Below are 21079 nucleotides of genomic sequence, written 5' to 3'. Positions count from 1 at the left end.
AAGAGGCATCAGATCCCTACCTAACAACATAGCAGATAAAATACGACTAGAAACCAGTAATGTCCTAAATACCAAGAAAACCATACAGAACAACCTGACTAAAACAGAATTAGCAGCAATTAAATCATTAAAAGCCAAACAAAACATAATAATAACGAAAGCGGATAAAGGCAGTGCCACTGTTGTCCTTGACAGGTCAACATACATACTGCAAATGAACCAACTAGTAGCCGATAACAACACGTATAAAATGGTAAATTATAACCCAACAAAAAGGATAAAGGACAAAACAGAAAAACTACTAAAGTCCGTCACTTCTTGGCCACCAGACACAGTTAAAAAACTCAAACCCGACTACGCCCACCCCCACAGAATATATGGGGTTCCGAAAATACACAAACAAAATGTGCCCCTTCGACCAATAGTGGAAGGAATAGACAGTCTCAATTACCATCTAGCCAAGAAATTAGCGGCAACACTCAAGGAGTTGGTAGGTCATTCCCCCTCCTACATAAAAAACACACAACACTTTATAAACAAAATCAAAAACATAACACTTGACAAAGACGACTTATTAGTCAGGTTTGACGTTTCTGTCCTTTTCACTAACGTCCCCATCAATGACACAATTCTCCTACTACAGAACAAATTTCCGCCCGACATTACGGCCCTCTTTGCCCACGTACTAAAGTCCGGTTACTTCGTGTGGCAAAACAAATTCTACCTACAAAAGGAAGGTACAGCCACGGGCTCACCCTTATCCCCCCCAATCGCGAACTTCTACATGGAAACCTTTGAGCAAAGGGCTCTTGATTCCGCCACACTTCGACCGACAATCTGGCTCAGATACGTTGACGACGTGTTTGCGATCTGGCCGCACGGGCGACAAACACTAAACACATTCCTCAGCCACCTAAACAAACAACACGAACGCATACAATTTACTATCGAAATCGAAAACCAAAATTCACTCCCATTCCTAGACACACTAGTTACACATCTTCCTTCAGGCAGTCTATCCTTCACGGTCTACTGAAAACCGACACACACGGGCCAATACATACAAGCGAATTCATACCACCACCCAGCACAAAAATATGGAGTCATTAACACCCTTAAAAACAGAGCCACAACTATTTGCTCTAACCAGCAAGCCCTGAAACAAGAACTAAAAATCATTAGTGACACATTCATAAATAATGGCTATAACAAAAATACTGTCAATAAAATACTCTATAAAACCACAACAAAAACGAATCTAGATTACAGTAAAACCATAGCCATCCCATGCATTAAAGGGTTATCAGAAAAAATCAACAGAATCCTACAACATTATAACCTCAATGCCACCTTTAAACCACCCACTAAACTTAAAACCATATTCAGCTCCTCTAAGGATCCTCTCCTCCCATTAGCACATCCTGGAGTCTATTGCATCCGCTGCACCTGTAACTTACCGTACATTGGTGAAACAGGACGGACAATCCCTATAAGCAAGAAAGAACACATTAGACACATTAAATATAACCATTATGGTGAAGCAGGCCTCTCAGACCACGCACTTAACACCTTACACCAAATCAACTGGAAAAGCACCTGCTCCTTACACCGCACAAAAACCTGGTACGAAAGAAAATTTAAGGAATCCTGCGAAATCCTGATAAACCACCCAAATATCAATAACAAAGATGGTATGAAAATTCCAAGGATCTGGATGGCACACATCCAGCCAACCTAATATGAAAGATTCAACATAAGTCAGGACTCTAGCCAATCCGCTAGTATTAGAAACCATTCCACTCCAACTGGCTGGAATGATGTTAATATATGTATATAGTAGACAACACAAATAATAGGACTCTAGTTGATGTATTTTTTTTTTTTTTCCACCAGAGGTCAGGCCAACAATTGTGGTAGCGGTTGGTCAGTGTCTTTAACGAACCAGCCTGATTGTAGTATAGCTTGTTTCTTGTGTATATTTGTACGCTCCAGAAGATGACCTTGACATAAAGGTCGAATTGTAAATTTTATTAATATTAAACTAAAGTTTTTATTCAAACATGGTAGTTGTCTCCATAATTTCCAAAAATGCATCAGGTAATTTTTGATGTGTGACTTTTGGACTTTAACTTCCTATCCATCACTTCAAGATCTCTATCCGCAATCCTGAGTCTCAGCTCAGGAATGATACCACACGAATGAAAGGAATCTATGATAATTCCCTTGTACAAGGGTGGTGCAAAAACTGATGTGTCTAACTAGTGACTTATCAGTATCTTTGGTGTGGTAGTGAAGATTATAGAAAAGTTGGCAAGAATTTACATACAGAAATGGGTGGACAAAGTCTGCACGGTTAGCCTAGTGGCTTTGCGCTTTGCAACCATATGCCTAAGGAAGAAGTGTTGCAGGTTCGATTCCCGTCGAAGACGTGAGGAACTTGACGATCTTCCTCAGCCATAGCCAAGTTAGCTGGTCTTGGGCATGGGCAGTAGGGTTTCTTTCCACCAGTTTATCTGGCGTTTTTCATCCCACAAGCAGGCAAACCGGCCCCGTGAACATACGCTTCTACAGTCAAAAATATATCCCCCCTCCCCCAGTGGCAGGTCGGTTGGGAGTGGTACTAACAAGAAGTCACATCTAAGTAACATGTGGACCCTGCATAGGAAGCAGGAATAACGCGTAGTGAAAGAAGAAGAAGAAATGGATGGACAAACAAGCTATACTCTGCAAGGAGCAGCATGAGTTTACTAAAGGAAGGTCATGTTTTAGCAGTTTGCTTATATTTTATAACAATGTTACAGTTGAATTGGATACACTATGATAATATTGGATTTTGCTAAGGTATTTGATAGGATAATGTTATAATCTCTCGTTTTGCTTTATTATCTTTATTTTCAACTGCACCATTAATGTCTATTGTAAGCATTGGGTCAATTACTCTATTATATTTACTCTTAATTAGATCCTAGAATGTACCAATGTTAAATTAATATTTGCTTCTAATATGATTTTTTTTAACACTTAACTTACTCTACCTTACATTTGGCTCTCCTTTATCCCTTCTTAACTCTGTCCCTAGTTCCTGCTGCATGCAAATCAGACCTTAAGGTTTCTATTGTGTCCAATTTGAAATTAGCAGTTCGCAAAATTCTCATTCTTCTCAACTAGACAAATTTGTTTCATTATCGACTGCATCAGTCTAACTGAATTAATATAGTCTGAGAACTTCAGGAAAAGGAACATAGACAAATCATACAGCTAAATTACATCTACTCATGCAGTTAATTGTGGCGATTCTCTATCAATTTGCACATAGGTTCGCAATTATTTCGACACCCCGAAGTAAAGGAATAGAAGCAAGAAAATCCGGACTGAAAATTTTTTCATGTAACTGGACTGTGAATGTAAAAGTCACTGTGAGTAGTCACGTTCTGTCAATGTTTCTTTCTTAATTGTAGATGCATAGCATTAGCATAAGTGATAATTGTGATTATAGAAAGGAGTTGGTGTGAATTTGAGTTTAGAGTTGTAGATATGCAAAAGTAATATGGTTATGATTATGTACAAAGAATGCAAGGAACTATTATTATTATTATTCAGGCTTCAATGGAGTCAAAAGACTCATCGTGGGAGGTCAATGGAGTCAAGACTCATCGTGGGAGGTCCTTTCTAAGAAACAAAAGTCTATCAAGAATCATCAAGAGAGGTCCCTTCTAGGAAACACAAAATCTATCATACTACTCCTTAAACGCATTGACCGTTCTCGCTCTCACCACTCTATCAGGCAATGCATTCCATGGTTCAACCACTCTCCATGTAAAGAAACCACTCCTCACCCTCTTTCTCACAGTTTCCTTTCGCAACTTCCAGGGATGGCCCCCTTGTCATGACTTCTTCCTGCTGTTCAACCAAGCGAAAGAACTCCCCAGTGTCAACCCTGTAATCACCTCTCAACAGTTTAAAAGTCTCAATCATATCACCTCTCCTTCTTCTATTCACCAAACTCTGCAGTCCACATTCCCTCAGCTGATCCTCATAACTAACATTGTACAGTCCTGAAACTGTCTTTGTTATCTTCCTCTGTACCCTTTCCACAGTTAATTTATCCCCTTCAAATCCTGGGGACCAGATATGAGAAAAATAGTCTAAGTGTGATCTGATCAGTCTTATACAATGGAAATTAGATTAGAAATAAGGAAAGCTGCTCTTACATTGTAAAATTGTTGAGCAACTTAGTTATGATTAAGAGAAGTAATTTCCTCCCCATGAATGTATTATTTTGTAACATCTTACTAGTTAGCAATAAACTTGAATTTTTTTTAATGACCTTGCCTGATCTTTTGCCAATGCACTGTCTCGAAATAATTGCAAACCTGTATGCAAATTTATAGAGAATTGCCATGACTAACTGCATGAGCAGATGTAATTTAGCTATAAGATTTGCCTATGCTCCTTTTCCTGAAGTTCTCAGACTATATTAATTCAATCAGACTGATGCAGTCGATAATCAAACAAATTTGTCTAATTGAGAATTTTGGCGAACTGCTAATCTCAAATTGGACACAATAGAAACCTTAAGGTCTGATTTGCATGCACTTATCTATTGTGTCCAATTTGAGACTGTAGTTAGTAATTTATAGTCGTAGGTGAATAAGATTACATTTTTACAGTATTAATTCAATAACAATAAATTATATATATTTAAAATTTTTGCTTTAATGTATTTAAGCACTGTGACTACAGCACTTAAATGTAATAAATGGATTTTTATTTTTCTTTGTGTTGATCTTGGTTGTGATGTAATGTCTCAGCTTGCATCCTCGAAGCTTTTTAGTAAGCTTATCTGAGGATGACACTGGTTAGATGTTTATTGGTGTGATTGCTGTGTTGGAAGTAGGCTGATGTTTGATAGGTCTGATATTCACTACAGTCATAGGATGAGCAATTCATTCACACACACACACATACATGCGCGCACACACACACACACACAATTGGAATTGTCATGATGCATCAGTAAACTGGAAAACCCGAACTAATATTGTGTGTTCCCATTAAGTTTGTAAGGTGTGTAGAGTGCATATTTCTTGTTCATAGTATGTCCTTAAGGCTACTGCAGTTCATAAGGTTCCTGTATTCAAAAGGTAGTTTATTTAGCATGTCTGAAATGGAGAAGCTTCGAGTGGCCTTTCTGTAGTGATTATTATATTTATATGTGATATAATTAGTTGTCTGAGGTCTTGTTATACAGTATATATTTCTGGCTGTCTTTACTTTAATCTCCAATTGGCCTTACTCTTTCACATATAAATCTATTCCACTTTTAAGTTTTAAAAGATGTAAACCGTGAGTAGACATAACTATACATAATAAATAACGGAAAAACTCACGTAAAAATATTATTTAATAGTATAATTTTCGCCTGTGTGTCACAGGCATCTTCAGTACAACTGAGCACAAAATTAAACACTAACTGACAATTCCAAAAAGCGCCACCTAAGTAGCTGGTGTAAGATAACTAAAAAGGTCAATAACTTTCCAATCTTATATTGAATACTTTAAACCTGAAAAGTCTGGACTTGCAGAACATGCCATCTTCACTAGACACAGAGTTCATTGGAGAAAGACAAGAGTTCTTCACAAAAGTCAGTTTCTCATGGAACGCCTTTATAAAGAAGCATGTGAAATTCTACTTCATTCTTCTAACTTAAACAGATCCGACGGCTTACATCTATCCCCTTTATGGGAGATAGTACTTTACAAATCAGCTAATCTTTCCTAACTTTTTATTGTATTAATTTTTTTTTTTTTTAGGAAAGTTATTGACCTTTTTAGTTATCTTACACCAGCTACTTAGGTGGTGCTTTTTGGAATTGTCAGTTAGTGTTTAATTTTGTGCTCAATTGTATTGAAGATGCCTGTGACACACAGGCGAAAATTATACTATTAAATAATATTTTTACGTGAGTTTTTCCATTATTTATTATGTATAGCTATTCCACTTTTGCACTACTTGTTGTATGCCTGTGAGTGCTGGAAAATTTATTTGTTAGACTGAGCCACCAGTAATCTTTTCTTGGCATAAGACTCAGTAATGCGGCAGGTAGATTTCTCTCTCTCATGCACTAGCCGTATAGTCATATCATGTTTCCAACTGCCGATATCGATGTTCTCCTCAGTCCCTTTTTATTTCACGTTCTCCGGGACCTTGCACAGAGGGTTGAATTGTAGGCAATGCATTCCATGGTTCAACCACTCCTCACCCTCTTTCTCACAGTTTCCTTTCGCAACTTCCAGGGATGGCCCCACTTTCGCACTACTTGTTGTATACCTATGAGTACTGGAAAATTTATTTGTTAGACTGTGCCACCAGTAATCTTTTCTTGACATAAGACTCAGTAATGTGGCCAGTAGATTTCTCTCTCTCTCTCATGCCCTAGCCATATAGTCATATCCTGTTTCCAACTGCCAATTTCGATGTTCTCCTCAGTCCCTTTTTATTTCACGTTCTCTGGGACCTTGCATGAAGGGTCGAATATCAGGCAATGCATTCCATGGTTCAACCACTCTCTATTCAAAGAAACCACAGTTCCCTTTCGTAACTTCCAGGGATGGTCCCCTTGTCATGACTCCTTCCTGTTGATTAACCAAGCGAAAGAACTCCCCAGTGTCAACCCTCTTGTTGATCACCTCTCAACAGTTTAAAACTCTCAATTATATCACCTCTCCTTCTTCTATCCACCAAGGCATCGTGCCGAAGAATTCGGCACGATGCCTTGATCTTCTGTTAAGACCGGCCCGTTCTTTCTTCTTCTGGTGTACTACAAAATCCGATTAGTCGGACACCGGAACTTCGTGTGATCCGCACCGACCCCTTTTAAGAACAACCTTGATGGTTGGCATATAGAGAGCACATAAACGAAGGTTTTCAAAGCACTTAGTTAAAACAAAGATATATAGTTTCTAGTGACACAGCATTTTCCTTTGTTACTAACTTTAACCCTTCTTGTTTATTACAATTTTGGGCAGGTTATGTTTTTCTTAGGATTATTTACATTCTTTTATACACTGTTATTTTTTTCAACACAAACTTTTTAGATGCGACCTCTGTAAAAATCGATGTAAGGCACTTATAAATATTTTAAGCTACATCGAATTTTACAGCTGTATAGCTACAGAAGTGTTTCACTGTTATATAAATTTACAATAAAAAGTTGGTATTGTCTCTCTGTTCCCAAAAGATCAGTTTTATCATTTTGTACTGTAATGATAATCTATTTAGTTTGTAGTGTGCACAGAATGAATACGTTGTTAGTATTTTGTGTTCTAACATTAATGTATAAAAAGCTGGTATTGTCTCTTTGTTCCCAAGATGGTTTATGTGACTAATCCAGTTCATATCTGCATCAAAGTAAATTCCAAGGTATTATATTGTTTCAATCTGAATGATGGCAGCGGTTTTATTGTTCTGTTTTTTTTTTTTTTTTTTTTTTTTATATTGGAGAGTGCATGTTGGATGGTTACATAAATATTATTAACTGGCTGAGTCAGTGGATTTCTGCATATCATTAATTTTGTCTCGTCAGAGTTTAGGTGTATGGAGTTTTTGGTGAGCCAGTCAATGAGCATATTTACGTCACGCAACATATTTGTTTAGACTATGCTTCCATATTATGGATGGATATTGGAAGATCTTGCCCTTGAGAGGTACTTGGTTAATATCATGCATATAAATGTTTAATAGAGATGGGGAGAGAACAGCTCCCTGTGGCACTCCACAGGTTACTGGTAGCTCTCTACTGTGGTTTGACTCAATATGTCTGATATGTTTTCTATTTTCAAGGTAGTTTCTAAACCACCTGTGCAGAGGTCCATCTATTCCGACATGTCTCGGCTTTTCTAATAAGGTTTGATGTGTGAATGTGTCAAATCAATAAAGACTACAATGAAAATTTTGTTTTTATCTAAGGCAGTATTAATTATGTCTGTAAAATCTTCCAAGAGAAATGTTGTTCCCATATTTTTTTGAAAGCCATAGTGCTTTGGGGATAATATGAAAGGTCTCTGTATATGATACGAGTTTCCTTAGTACGATCAACTCCATAATTTGTTAATTGGTAGTGTTGCTATAGGTCTGTAATTATTGATTAAATTTCTTCTTCCATGATTGTATATACCAAAATACAAAATGATGGTACAATATGACAAAATTTCATGCCGGCTGGGGCATCGCCCAGTTAAACAAGGCCCCCATTGTTTTCGTCAGGAAACCAGGGCAAACAGCGAAAAGCGAGCTACTGGAACAAATCTGAAAACACACCCTAGCTAAACATCACCAGAGTTAAAGATCAGTACTATCAACATAAGAAGCCTGAATGGCAAAGAAATGGAATTAGATAAGTACCAGATCGACATAACAGGAGTGACTGAAACCAAAAAGACAAAAACTGGTTAGATCTTTCTGAGCAATAAATATAAAATGTTAATTAATTCAATGACAATCAAAGAAAAGAAGGAGTAGCCATAGTATTCAACACTAAATACGAGGCTAATCTTCTTGAATGGCAGGAAGTCTCAAGTAGAGTAATGTGGGCAAATATCAGAATGGGGAACTGGACAATGAGACGTATTTGTGCCTATGGTCCCACAGCAGGTTCTACTAAGGTAGAAAAGTGGAGGAATTTTTTGAGTGCTGGATAAATGTTATTCATTTAGAGAAAGCTACTGACACAAATAAAAAGGAAAAGTTGGTCCTTGTTGGGGAACTAAATAGCAGAGTAGGAAATGCTGATCAGACATTCCAAAATATTTTGGGAAAATTTGGAGAACAGAGCAAAGCTAATAATAATGGCAAATACCTATTGGATTTCTGCTCAGGACACGGACTGGTTATTACTAACACCATGTTTCAACATCAAAATGTGCACAAATTCACACGGAGAGAAGAGGCAAGGAATAAGAAAAGTCTCATTGACTATGTTATTGTTGATAGTGATGTTTTCTTCCTGGTGCAGGACACCAGAGTGTACAGAGAATTTGAAATTGGAAGTGATCACTATTTAGCCTTGAGCAGGATAAAACTGAATTTCATATTGAAAAGAATTACATGTAAGAAAGTTTTAAACAGAATAAAAGTTGAGCAGCTCTCAGATGTGAACTGTAGACTAAAATACACGAAGATTATTGAAGAAAAAATGAAAGAGTTAGAGAACAGGAACCGAACGTTGGAGTTTCAGTGGCAAGCCATGGAGAAAACTCTGATTGATTCAGCCAGAGAGGCATGTGGTGAGGTTGTCTGCAAGGATACAAGAAAGGATATCAAAAGTTGCTGGCAAATAAGTGAGCTTGTGCTCTTAGAGAATACAGAAACAAATGCAAGAATGCTAAACACTGTGTAAAACTAGCTAAACAAAAGTCATGGGAGGACTTTGGCAAGAATATAGAAAATAAATATCAAGAAGGTTGCAAAATATTCTGGAGGTTGTTGAAGAAGCTTAGGAATGGAGGAAAGAGTGCTGTAAAAGGAGTTAGAGATGATAAAGGTGACATGAAAACGGGAGAAAAAGATATCCTTGAAGTTTGCAATAATTACTTTGAAAAACTGCTAAATGAAACAAGCAGTAATGACAGCACAGTGGTAGAAAACACTCACCAGGCATGCAGGCAGGAATACATATCCATACTTGAAGTAGAAAAAGCCATCAAAGGCTTGAAATGTGGAAAGGCAGCTGGAGTAGATGGTATTCGACCAGAAATGGTGAAGTATGGTGGTATAAGAGTCTTACGGTGGCTGAACTGCATAGTTCAGAAAGCCTGGACAGAGGGACGAATTCCCGATGATTGGAGTAGAGCTCTCATAGTACTCATATATAAAAAGAGAAATAAAACTGCATGTGAGAATTACAGAGGTATTTTCCTACTGAGTGTTCCTGGTAAGATCTATGCAAGTATACTTGAGAAACGTTTGAGAAGAATTGCGGAAGAAAAGCTTGGTGAAGGACAAGCTGGATTCAGGCCAAACAGAGGCTGTCAGGATCAGATCTTCACTTTACGACAAATAGTCGAGAAAGCATGGGAATATAACAGAGATCTGTATTTAAGTTTTATCGATCTAGAAAAGGCATATGACAAGGTGCCAAGAGAGAAGCTATTCAATATGCTACAGTTATATGGTGTCAATGGGGCATTATATCAAGCAATACTTAGTCTTTATTTGAGTTGTAAGTCAGCAGTTAGAATTGAAGGAAGTACAGGAAGGTGGTTTAATGTTAAATCTGGTGTGAGACAAGAATGTACATTATCCTCTCTGTTATTCATTATCTATATGGATCACATTATGAAGGAAAGTGGTATTAAACATGATATCAAAATTGGAGATGTTAATGTCAGCCCTTTGCTTTATGGAGACAATGTTATACTGCTAAATAAATCTGCTACAAGACTCCCTGACTAAACTGAATAACTGTTGTGATAGATATGGTATGAAGGTCAGCAATAAAAAGACAAAGACAATGAAAATAGGCAGAATCATTGAAAATGTCAACTGCGTTGTGAATGGAGAACCTGTGGAACAAGTAAAACATTTCAGCTACTTAGGCACGATTTTCAGCGAAGATGGTAAATTAAATATGAAAATAGACAACAGAATTAACAAAGCTGGTAAGGTAGGAAGTCAATTGAATAAATTCATATGGAAAATGAGAGAAATTAGTGAGAATACTAAATTAGCAGTATACAAGACAGTGTTCAAACCAGTTTTAACTTATGGATCTGAGATTTGGGTAGCAAAACACTTGACCAAACACTAGAGACCACACATGAGAGTCCTGAGAAAGATTAGAGGCATGAACAGATGGCATCAATGGTAATATCATATTAAGAACGAGGATATTAAGAAAGAACTTGACATTGTCAGCATCCAGGAATGCGTTAGCAGAGCTAATCTCAGGTGGCACGGTCACTTAAACAGAATGGGCGAGGAAAGATTAGCAAAAAACAAGTGTTCTCTGCCAGGTTGGCAGGAAAACGACCCAGAGGAAGACCAAGATATAGGTGGATTGATACGGTACAAAGTGCCTTAGACGATAGAAATATAAGATCTAATAATGTTGGTCTTGACAAGTAACAGACTGATTTGGAGGAAAATTGTAGATAGGAAGTTAGTAATGATGTAAATTTTTCATGTAGTACTATCATGTCCTGTATCCTGTACACCCCTTGATAGTACATGGTAGGAATTTGATGATGATGATGATTGTACATGGGTGTGATCATGGATGCCTTTAACATACTTGATATTTGCCTGGTTTTAAATATTTTATTTATTAATTTTAGTAGGACAGGGCCTAGGCTAGTTGCATGTTGCTTGATATCCTTAGATCTTATATCATCGATACCTGGATCTTTGTTTGGTTTGATTTGTTGTATTACAGAGATAAGTTCTGCTTCTTTTATGGTTTTGCCTGTTTTGCTTATGGTCCAAGTGGAGGATCACGTTTTGGGATTGGAGGGATATTTCTCTGCAGTTCTTGGATGGAGTCTAGAAAGTAATGGTTAAAGTCATTTGCTAGTTGTTGGATAGATTTAGCATCCTTCATGAGGCTGTGTTTGATGGCTTCAGAGGTGGTGGTATTGGGAGCACAATCTAGCATCTTATTGATCAGATGCCAGGTTTGTTTCATGTTATTTTCTGCAGAGGTTAATTTGTCTCTGTAGTAGTTTCTTTTTGCATTGTTAAGAAAGTCTTTGTTATCTTATATTCAGTTTTTAAAGCTACATTACTTGGATGTCACTTTAATTGTTTCCATAGGATGTCCTTTCTCTGTATATCAAGGATTACGCAAAACATAATCCTTTCTCTGTATATCAAGGATTTGCATTATCCAACGATTCTGGCTTGTTTTTGAATGAATTCTGACTTTCTTTGCAGCTTTCTTATATATTTCATCCAGTTAGAGTTTAATGCTGTTGATTATAATGTCGATTTTCCTTATTCGTGGTTGACTATTTCTTTGTCTATTATCGTTTTGTGTTGCTTTTCATATGTGGAACATTGCATGGATATTGTCTTAGTGTGCAGGTTTAGAGCTGTGAAGTAATGGTCTGCTACTTTGCACTTTATGATTGCTGCAATGTAACTATTTACTGGTGCCCAAATGTTTATATGATATAAGCAAGAAGCAGTGACAGCATTTAAGACTATTTCTTCTCTAGTAGATAGTTCTTTTTAGGGACAGAAAAACACACGTGTTGAACAGATTATTTTATTAATTACTAATAAAATAAAACTTGACATTTCAACACCTGTATCAAGGTCATCATCGGAAGAATACAAATGTATACAGAACCAAGCTACATGCTCATGCCCTGTATAAACTAAATCTACGTAGTTAGTTAACCCTTTTCCCTAGCCTTTTTTATCACTAGCGGTCAGCTAGTGATAAAAAAAAAAAAAAAAAATTGAGTTATCTGACTACGTTATTCCAGAAATTTGGGAGATTCTAGACAGGATCACTGACGACTGGGCCAAGCACTCATTGCTGAAAAACAAAGAAAAATTAGTAATGAAATTTCAAGCCCTATAACAAGCACAAGACCATCAAGACGGCATTATGAAAGGAACAGCCAATCACAAACCGACATCATAAGGAGCAGCCAATCGCCCACAAACAATGTTAGGAGCAACTAACCACCATCGGATCACTGCTTGGTTATCAACCAATCAAACCACAATCTCACCCAAGGTGAACTCTCACTGCTAAAGAAAGGTTTGAACTACAACATTGCTCCGAGGTCAGTAAACAAACTTGATATCGTGTATCATATCGAGAGAGGTTTAAGATCCCTCATCACCATTTTGGCTGATAAAATACGAATGGAAACATCGGTTATACTAAATTCAAACAAAAAACTAAACACCAACTTAAACAAAACTGAAAATCTAGCCCTTAAAAAATAACCAAGACATTATAATCACGAAAGCAGATAAAGGCAATGCTACTGTCCTTTTAGACTGTACAACATACATTGAAAACATGAACCATTTAATATCGGACCACAACACCTACTAAATGGTAAACTACAACCCCACAAAACGTAACAAAAAGAAAATAACTGAATTAATCAAATCCGTCCACACATGGCCCAAAGAAACAACAAAAAAATTAATACCTCAGTATGCCCGTGTGCCCAGAATTTATGGCCTGCCAAAAATACACAAACCAGGCACACCGCTTCATCCGATTGTTGAAGGAATTGACAGCCCAAATTATCACTTAGCCAAAAAATTAGCTGCCACACCAAGGAATTGGTAGGTCAGTCCCCTTCCTACATAAAAAATACACAACATTTCATTAATAAAATTAAAAACATTACACTCAACAACCAAGATTTATTAGTCAGCTTTGACATAACTTCCCTTTTCACCAATGTCCCAATCAATGACACGATCTTGCTCCTACAGAACATATTTCCACATGACATCATGGCCCTCTTTGCCCACGTACTCTGCTCCAGATATTTCGTGTGGCAAAACAATTTTTACCTTCAAAAAGAAGGTACAGCCATGGACTCACCACTTTCTCCCCCAATAGCTAACTTTTATATGGAAGACTTTGAGCAACGTGCTCTAGAGACAGCATGTCTAAAGCCCAAAATTTGGCTCGGATACGTCGACGATATTTTCGCCATTTGGCCCCACAGCTCTAAATACTTTCCTTAGCCACCTAAACAAACAACACAAACGTATCCAATTCACCACTGAAATGGAAAAAAACAATCTCTTCCTTTCCTAGACACACTTATCACACATCTTCCCTCTGGCTGTCTCTCTTCCTCAGTTTACTGCAAACCTACACACACAGGCCAATACATACACAAAAATTCGTACCACCACCCAACACAAAAACTAGGTGTCATAAACACAGAACCCTAACTATTTGTTCTAATGAACAGGCTCTAAACCAGGAATACAAGATCATCAACCAAACATTTATCAAAAATGGATACAGTAAAAAAACTATTCATAAGATCCTCCATAAAGATACCAGTAAGAACAAAAAAGATTTCAAGAATGCTATTGCTATTCCTTATGTTAGAGGAATTTCTGAAAAAATAGACAGAACACTATGCAAATACAACATTAAAACCACCTTTAAACCCCCAAATAAGTTAAGACACCTACTCAGTTCTAAAGATCCTCTTCCACACCTAGCCCACCCAGGGGCATACAAAATACAATGCACATGTAACATACCATATATAGGGAAAACATGGCAAACTATCCCAATAAGACAAGACGAACACAAACGACACATTAAATACCTCCATTTTGGGAATACTGGCCTTTCTGACCATGCACTCCAAATATACCACAGAAATGATTAGAAAAATACCAAGTCCCTACACCGCACCAAAACCTGGTTTGAGAGAAAATTTAAAGAGTCATGTGAAATGCTCAAACACAACCCAAATCTCAACAAAAATGATGGCCTAACCATTTCAAAAATGTGGAGGACCCATCTACAACCTGTATAACAACCTAAACTAGCCATAGAAAAATCCCACCACAAGAAGACAACCTGGTGAAGTGTTTGTAACATTCAACAGCAACTGAAAGAAATCATATTATAACAATCAGAACTATCCAGAAGAATATTAATACATGAGGACTTTAGCAGTTTATTGTAGTTGTATTTATTTTTTTATTTATTTATATTTTTTATTTATTTATTTTATTTATTTATTTTTTATCACTAGAGGTCAGACTAGGGAAAAGGATTAACTAACTACGTAGATTTAGTTTACCGGTATACAAGGCATGAGCATGTAGCTTGGTTCCGTATACACTTGTATTCTTCTGATGATGACCTCAATACAGGGGTCGAAACGTCAAGTTTTATTTTATTAGTAATTAATAAAATAATCTGTTCAACACGTGTGTTTTTGTGTCCCTAAATTTACAAATATGAGTGCTGATCACCGTGTAACCTTAAAAGAAAGAATATACATAGCTAGAGTAGGTATTTAGGTATTGTTAGGTATTGTTCAGTGTTGTTATGGTTTTCGTTTGCAATATTTATGTTTATATCACCGATTATCATTAGGTATTCAGTGAGCATAATTCTTGGCGTGAAGGCCAGCAACTGAGTTCATACAAGAATTTTAACATATTTTAACATGGTGGTCTGTAAATAGCATTTAGTATTAAGAGTACTCTTGATTGGCAGTATTAATGATTTCGATGCAAAGGATTTCAGCATACTCATATAGATAAAGTTTCTTTTGCTATTAATTTATGTTCACTAAATATTAATATTTCACTCCCTCTTTTTGTTTGGCAGCAGGATCTATGTTTGAAAGCCTGGAATTGGAAGGCAGTTGCTTCATGATTAGTAACAGATACTTCTGTTAAGACCAATATATCAATAACACCGGTGTAACATTCTTCAGATAAGCGTGTAACATTAACCAATGTTTACAGATGCTTCTGATGTTAATATGCAGGATGGAGAGTCCTTTCGTTTGAACTGTGTTGTTTCCATGCATCGAGTTAATCAAAAGTATGGTGCTGATATATTCTAGCATTATTACATCCGTCTGGTGGTTCATATTCATTTTTGTTGTAGTGAGGTCTTCTTTTTGTTCTAATTAGAAGTCTCTTTTTTTTTTTTTTTCACTGTGGCAGCCTATTTATATCTTCCGAGTTTTTGATTTGTATCGACTTTGAAGTTTGTGATTTCATCAAGAATATCTTGGCATCTCTGATCCACAAAATTTGGTAATTTTTTTCTGTTTTTGCTTTTCTTGCTTGGTACAACAGATTCTGGTTGAATGTTACTGCTTTACAATGCATTTAAGTCCTTGGCAACTTTTTTGTAAGACGAACTATGAGTGGTGCGGGTCGTGGTAAGTCTTGTTTTTTGCTTTTCCTTTGAATCCAATTTATGGTCTGGATTTCGTTATGCTGTGGGGGGGATGTCAATAATAATAATAATAATCCTAGCTCAAATAACAAAAAAACAGTAGTCAAGTTCCAAATCCTTACAATTCAGGCATCTCAGAATTCATGTCCAGAATTCTTAAGAAATACAATTTAGTGGATATTTTCCTTCCTATCAACAAATTATCAGCATGGTTTCCATCTTCAAAAGATCAATGGTCTCTTTTAGCTCTTTCTGGTGTCTACAAAGTTTTTTGTGACTGTCATCTTTCTCATTTTGGACAAACTCAATGCTTTGTAGAAAAGAGAATACAAGAACACCAATCTTACATTAGCAACAGTAAATCTGAAAAATCTGGCTTGGCACAGCATGGAATAGATATAGATCACAGCATCCTATTGTCTGAAACATGCTTACTTCATCAATGTCAGTATAAATTTGAACGTTTGCTTAAAGAAAGCACTGCGGTCTTACTTCACCATCCAAACTTCAATTGGCACGACTGCTTCTATCTGTGTAAGATATGGAATAGTCATCATCATCATCATCATCAAATTCCTGCCATGTACCCTCAAGGGGTGTACAGGATATGACAGTACTACATGAAAAAATTACATCATTACTAACTTCCTATCTACAATTTTCCTCCAAATCAGTCTGTTACTTGTCAAGACTCCAACATTATCAGATCTTAAATTTCTATCGTCTAAGGCACTTTGTACCGTATCAATCCACCTATATCTTGGTCTTCCTCTGGGTCGTTTTCCTGCCAACCTGGCAGAGAACACTTGTTTTGCTAATCTTTCCTCTCCCATTCTATTTAAGTGACCATACCATCTGAGATTAGCTCTGCTAACGCATTCCTGGATGCTGACAATGTCAAGTTCTTTCCTAATATCCTCATTTTTAATATGATATTGCCATTGATGCCATCTGTTCACGCCTCTAATCTTTCTCAGGACTCTCATATCTGCGGTCTCTAGTCTTTGGTCAAGTGTTTTACTTCTGACCCAGCTCTCAGATCCATAAGTTAAAATTGGTTTGAACACAGTCTTGTATACAGCTAATTTAGTGTTCCGACTAATTTCTTTCTTATTCCATATGAATTTATTCAATTGACTTCCCACCATACCAGCTTTGCTGATTCTGTTGTCTATTTCTATATTTAATTTACCATCTTCAGTAAAAATTGTGCCTAAGTAGCTGAAATGTTTTACTTGTTCCACAGGTTCTCCATTCACAACACAGTTGACATTTTCAAAGATTCTGCTTATTTTCATTGTCTTTGTCTTTTTATTGCTGACCTTCATACCATATCTATTACAACAGCTATTCAATTTAGTCAGAGAATCTTGCAGATTTGTAGCGGATTTATTTAGAAGTATAACATCATCCGCATAAAGCAAAGAGCTGACATTAACATCTCCAATTTTGATATCAGGTTTAATACCACATTCCTTCATAATGTGATCCATATAGATAATGAATAACAGAGGGGATAATGTACATCCTTGTCTCATACCAGATTTAACATTAAACCATCTTCCTGTACTTCCTTCAATTCTAACTGCTGACTCACAACTCAAATAAAGACTAAGTATTGCTTGATATAATGCCCCATTGACACCATATAACTGCAGCGTATTGAATAGCTTCTCTCTTGGCACCTTGTCATATGCCTTTTCCAAATCGACAAAACTTAAATACAGATCTTTGTTATATTCCCATGCTTTCTCGACTATTTGTCGTAAAGTGAAGATCTGATCCTGACAGCCTCTATTTGGCCTGAATCCAGCTTGTTCTTCACCAAGCTTTTCTTCCACAATTCTTCTCAACCGTTTCTCAAGTATACTTGCATAGATCTTGCCAGGAACACTCAGTAGGGAAATACCTCTGTAATTCTCACATTCAGTTTTATTTCCCTTTTTATATATAGGTACTATGAGAGCTCTACTCCAATCATCGGGAATTCGTCCCTCTGTCCAGGCTTTCTGAACTATGCAGTGCAGCCACTGTAAGACTCTTATACCACCATACTTCAGCATTTCTGGTCGAATATCATCTAGTCCTGCTGCCTTTCCACATTTCAAGCCTTTGATGGCTTCTTCTACTTCCAGTATGGATATGTATTCCTGACTGCATGCCTGGTCAGTGTTTTTTATCACTGTGCTGTCATCACTGCTTGTTTCATTTAGCAGTTTTTCAAAGTAATTACTCCATACTTCAAGGATATCTTTTTCTCCTGTTTTCATTTCACCTTTATCATCTCTAATTCCTTTTACAGCACTCTTTCCTCCATTCCTAAGCTTCTTCAACAACCTCCAGAATATTTTGCCACCTTCTTGATATTTATTTTCTATATTCTTGCCAAAGTCCTCCCATGACTTTTGTTTAGCTAGTTTTACACACTGTTTAGCTTTCTTACATTTGTCTCTGTATTCTGTAAGAGTAAAAGCTGACTTATTTGCCAGGAACTTTTGATATGCTTTCTTCTTTTCCTTCACTACCTCTTTAACTTCCTGTGTCCACCAGGGAGTTCTGATTTTTTTATCCTTGCACACAACCTCACCACATGCCTCTCTGGCAGAATCAATCAATGTTTCCTTCAGAGTTTGCCACTGAATCTCCAAGGTTTGATTCCTGTTCTCAAACTCTTTCATTTTCTTTTCAATAATATTTCTGTATTTTAGTCTACAGTTCACATCTGAGAGCTGCTCAACTTTTATTCGCTTTAAAACTTTCTTACATGTTATTCTTTTCAATATGAAATTCAATTTTATCCTGCTCAAGACTAAATAGTGATCACTTCCAATTTCAAATCCTCTGTACACTCTGGTGTCCTGCACCAGGGAGAAAACATCACTATCAACAATAACATAGTCAATGAGTCTTTTCTTATTCCTAGCCTCTTCTCTCCATGTGAATTTGTGCACATTTTTATGTTGGAACATGGTGTTAGTAATAACCAGTCCATGTCCTGAGCAGAAATCCAACAGATATTTGCCATTATTATTAGCTTTGCTCTTTTCTCCAAATTTTCCCAAAATATTTTTGTATGTCTCACAATCATTTCCTACTCTACTATTTAGATCCCCAACAAGGACCAACTTTTCCTTTTTCATTGTGTCAGTTGCTTTTTCTAAAGCCTCAAAAAATTCCTCCACTTCTACCTTAGTAGAACCTTCTGTGGGACCATAGGCACAAATAAGTCTCATTGTCCAGTTCCCCATTCTCATATTTGCCCACATTACTCTACTTGAGACTGACTGCCATTCAAGAAGATTAGCCTCGTATTTTGTGTTGAATACTATGGCTACTCCTTCTTTTCCTTGATTGTCATTGCCTGAATATAACATTTTGTATTTATTGCTCAGAAAGATCTCACCAGTTTTGATCTTTTTTGTTTCAGTCACCCCTATTATGTCGATCTGGTACTTATCTAATTCCTCAGCTAGCTCCATTTCTTTGCCATTCAGGCTTCTTACGTTGATAGTACCGATCTTTAACTCTGGTGATGTTGAGTTGGGGTTTGTTTTCAGATTTGTTCCAGTAGCTGACTTTTCGCTGTTCGCCCTGGTTCCCTGGCGAAAACAACGGGGGCCTTGTTTAACCGGGCGACGCCCCAGCCGGCATGAAATTTTGTCATGTTGTACCATCATTTTTTATTTTGGTTTAACCAATAAGAATACAATTTGGTCGGCTAAATCCCAAATTGCCAGCCCATCCTCGTTCATTCAGTATCAAAGTAGATACCTAACAGGGTGCACCACGAGAAGGTGAGGATTGGACATTAGGTCAGAAGCCCTGGTCGGTTCTCCGCATTCCTTTAAAGGCTATGTGGAGGTCTCTTCTCAGTTATACAGCTTTGACCCTTAAGCACCCCTAATGGAATAGTCTTAATCACATATCAATATATATATTTTTTTAAATAGCTAATGAATTATCAATATTTCCTAAGTAATACTATTGCATTGTTTTATGCAAAACATCACACCGCTCTCACTTTTTCAAATCGTTCACATTCTACTTTGTAATTAACTGTTGTCGCTACTGATGATGGCTTTTAATATTCAGGCTGAAATATGTGGCTGTAAATAAATTATATTACTTACCTTTCTGCTTTTTTTTGTGTTGTTTGTGTGTGTGTGTGAACAAGTCTCTCATGGCACAAGTATCTCTTAAACATCAGTCCCAGTTTAGCAGGCAAATTCAGGACTTTTTTAAACATGAAAAAGTTGGACCACTGCAGAAATGGCCACTCCATTTCTAAGCTTTCTTTGAAAAACCTTCCTCATACTGTTTAACCAATGAATACGGTTAAACAGTATGAGGAAGGTTTTTCAAGAAACTTGTTAATAAATTACTCACTTCTCCCTAAGCATTGCCCACACGTAGCACTGTTGTGACATACAAGGTGAATGCTAAAAAACATCCAGCACTTCCTATTATGTATGTGGTTAATACGTAGAGAAAACTAGCACAGAAAGAATATTACTCTCAAGGAACAATGTTCTTTTGAGTTTTCAATCTATTTTGGACTAAATACAGATAAAATGCTTTCTGTATCTGTTGTGTGTGTGTGCACTGTACAGTTGCAAAAAGTAAGCTAAAAAGAAGGGAAAAAAAGAAGTAAATTCTCAAAGCATGAAATTATTTTAAAGTTACCCCCCTCCTGACACTGTGAAGTCATTAGCTTCTTTATACAAATTGCCCCTGTCCTGAAAATAGTTCAGGAGCAAACTTGTTTGCTTACCCTTGGATAAAGGATTAAACCAAAAATATAATTCTTTGGTATCATTAAACCAAATAATTATATTCTTTGGTTTAAAGATATAGTATAACCAAGTGGAAAAACTTATCTCTATCAACTATCTCTAACCCAGAGTATTTCAATAATAAGGTGCGACACCTTTTGGCTACTCGTATATGAAAATATGACTTCTGCATTACTTCAACCATAGTATCACATCTGGATCTGGCTCCCGCTGATCAGACCTCAATAAAGGTCGAAACCGGTCTGGGTAGAGACCCTTCCTGTAATGCATTATGGGATACTAAGGCAGGTGATGTGAAGTCATTAGATTCTTTATACAAGTTGCCCCAGTCCTGAAAATAGTTCAGGCGTAAACTTGTTTGCT

General features: G+C 36.9%; 1 protein-coding gene across 1 annotated transcript in view; it reads right to left on the bottom strand.

The window, feature by feature from the left end:
- LOC150096440 (general transcription factor IIE subunit 1-like) overlaps nucleotides 1–21079 on the bottom strand; it is a 175629-nt gene that overhangs the window by 88871 nt on the left and 65679 nt on the right. The gene's annotated exons all lie outside the window — the stretch shown is intronic.

This window comes from Typopeltis vanoorti, chromosome 19 (genome assembly GCF_054136105.1).
Source record: "Typopeltis vanoorti isolate ZY-2024b chromosome 19, IOZ_Tvanoo_1.0, whole genome shotgun sequence".
In the NCBI taxonomy this organism is placed as follows: domain Eukaryota; kingdom Metazoa; phylum Arthropoda; class Arachnida; order Uropygi; family Thelyphonidae; genus Typopeltis; species Typopeltis vanoorti.
The sequence above is the reverse complement of the archived record's forward strand: the minus strand, read 5'-3'. Positions and strand labels throughout refer to the sequence as shown.